Genomic DNA, 3,354 nt, shown 5'->3' on the forward strand with positions numbered 1-3,354 from the left:
CATCACTCTGTGGTTCTTCACTTCTAGACTGATAATCCATCACTCTGTGGTTCTTCACATCTAGACTGATAGTTCATCACTCTGTGGTTCTTCACATCTAGACTGATATTCCATCACTCTGTGGTTCTTCACTTCTAGACTGATAGTTCATCACTCTGTGGTTCTTCACATCTAGACTGATCAACCATCACTCTGTGGTTCTTCACATCTAGACTGATAATCCATCACTCTGTGGTTCTTCACATCTAGACTGATAGGTCATCACTCTGTGGTTCTTCACTTCTAGACTGATAGTTCATCACTCTGTGGTTCTTCACATCTAGACTGATCAACCATCACTCTGTGGTTCTTCACATCTAGACTGATAATCCATCACTCTGTGGTTCTTCACATCTAGACTGATAGGTCATCACTCTGTGGTTCTTCACTTCTAGACTGATAGTTCATCACTCTGTGGTTCTTCACATCTAGACTGATAGTTCATCACTCTGTGGTTCTTCACATCTAGACTGATCAATCATCACTCTGTGGTTTTTCACATCTAGACTGATAGTCCATCATTCTGTAGTTCTTCACATCTAGACTGATAGTTCGTCACTCTGTGATTATTCACTTCTAGACTGATAGTTCATCACTCTGCGGTTCTTCTTAAGTTGGCGGGAGACGGGTTGGCGGGAATCCGCCGCTCCCCCTCAAAATGTGGGCCAGGTGCGCGCAACCTCGCCTCCGCGACGTCGAGTCGGGCGCTGAGCTGCTCCAATGAGTACCTGGTGCGGTGTGTAAACATCGCCACTAGGGAGACAAAGGCGGTCGGGCGTGGTGCTGGCCACCCACCCCCTCGTGTACCGTTCCGGCCTTCATAGGTGCTCGCTAACAGCACTTGCTTCTACAATCTGTTAAGGCTATACGGGGGATATTTATGTGTGTGTGTAAGTCGATATGTGTCTGTGTCTTTTTGCCCGTGCAACGCCAGATGTCTGTGTGTGTACGTCGATGCGTGTGTGTAAGTCAAAGTGTGTGTGTCAGTCCATGTGTGTGTGTGTAAGTCCATGTGTGTGTGACTTAGTCGATATGTGTGTGTGTAAGTGCATATGTGTGCTTAGGTCGATGTGTGTGTGAGAGTCTATGTATGTGTGTGTGTGACTCGTTGTATGTATGTACGTCGATTTGTGTGTGTAACTCCATGTGTGTGTATCTAAAGTGGATGTGTGTGTGTGTGTGAGTCCATATGTGTGTGTGTAAGTCGATGTGTCTGTGTGTGTGGGTCGATATCTGTGTTAAGTCGATGTGTGTGTCTTTTTCGCCCGGGCAACGCCGGGTACTTCCCGCTAATAAATAAATATATGAAAGGGAAGCGCACAAAAAAAATAGCGCTTGCTCACCGCGTGGTACCTGGCAATTTTGTTTTCGTAAACCCCACCGTTGGAGAGCCAAGCACGCGACCACACACAAATCCACACACAAACCCCGCCACAAACCCACACACAAACCCCGCCACAAACCCACACACAACTTTTGAGTTTTATATAGATAGATAGGTTAGTGGAAGGAAAAGAAGAGGAAACAAACCATTAATTTGTCTACAATAACCATGTCCTACAGACTGATTCACAGATTTTATTTCGTTGTATATCTTGACCTTATGCTTTCCCACCAGCCACATGGTACAAGTATAATTGTGAATTAATCTGTGGATAAATGCTAGGCATGTTACTATGCATCGTTTCGAGCATTAAAAAGTAGTTTTTCACTGAGAATCCACGTATTGTTCACGCTAATGTTTTCGCTAATGGTGTTAACAAAACTCCACAAAATGAGACAAAAAAAACCCAGAATCAATACAAATGCAATGGTGAAAAGACAAATATATAAAAAAAAAATGTGTCGAATCATGACCCCAAATGGCAACAATTCATTAAAGAGCCGTGGGGGGTAACGAATCATCTTTATGTGTCAAATAAGAATAGTGAAACTAATAAAGAAGTCATTCACAGGAATAACATTTTAATTTAAAAAAACAGACAGGTCAAACACACGCCCTCAAGTGTACTGATACAGGTGCTGGCACCTTGGGTGCATCTTCACATCTGTAGGTGAATTGGCCGGGTGTTGTTTGGAAGTCCGGCCACATTCTCCCATTGCTGATGATGTCGTATGAAGGAACAGGAACATTTTAAAGTATTGCAAAATTGGGAGAATTGTGTTTAAACTTACCGGTGAGTGGGCCGAATCAATAATAATAGGCGCGCTGTTACACGCTTACACAAGTGTCCACTTTATTTGTTTGATTATGTCGGGCGGTGGAGGGTTTCACGACATACATTTGGCCAGATCATGAGGTGGTCTAAACAAAAAAAACAATGAGTCATTTCACAGTTTAATGTTAAGTTTTTTATATATCTTGTCAAGTTTCAGAGATGCTGTTACTGGGCAATGAGTACAGTGGACACAACATGTTTCTTCTCATGAACAGGGGCGGTTTCTTCATTAGGGCGAATGGGCGACGCACCACAAATGTCATTGAACCACAGAGTTACACGAGCCGTTACTGTGCCTCTGGATATAGTTCAATCAGCGTCATGTCACGTTCTGTGGAGTACCGCCTCTTTTTGGGCGATTTCACTCTGGCTGAGAATCGCACAGAGTGTTCCCATAGACTTACATTAAAAGATGTTTTTTTTCGAACGGCGGGCGCTCCAATGCATTCTCTATGGCTTCCGGGAGGGCTCGCACTAACGTGCTTACGTCATCATACGTAAGCACGTTTCAGTCAACAATATTATTTGTCGCCACCTAGTGGAATCTTTAATAAAATAAACTGAGTGGATTGTAATAATAGTGAGTATAGAAACAAACAAGATGTATTGTAAGAGTCACTTTATTTTTCATTAATATTAAAGAAGTGAAGTTGCCTTTACATGCTTAAGCTGTTAATTTATCCATTGCATGGGTGGACCTTATCCTTATCAATCATCCAGACATTTGCCCCCCCTGAGAGATTTTGCAGGAGCCGCCACTGCTCATGAACAACTGTTGACCAATCAGCTTTGCAATGGCTGGCAGCTAAATCTGCACGTGTGCTGGTGACAATGCCGGGGGAGTTGTACAGTTGGCTGGTGGATGACGGTGAACGTGGATCCCGACCCACACAAGAATGGCGACATCCCCGCGGTTGCCCCTGCAACGCACGGATCGGACAAATTACCCAGGACACCGGGACGACGGCCGCCTTTGCCCACCCGGTCATAAGAGGTCACCCACGGCTGGCGCAATGGTTCTTTGCTCACTATACGTGCCGATTGGTCCGAGCAATCCCCGTGGCCGACAAACCAGTACGGCTGGTTGCAACACCCA

Source organism: Lethenteron reissneri, chromosome 4 (genome assembly GCF_015708825.2).
Source record: "Lethenteron reissneri isolate LAM-NWPU_2019-01 chromosome 4, ASM1570882v1, whole genome shotgun sequence".
Lineage (NCBI taxonomy): Eukaryota > Metazoa > Chordata > Hyperoartia > Petromyzontiformes > Petromyzontidae > Lethenteron > Lethenteron reissneri.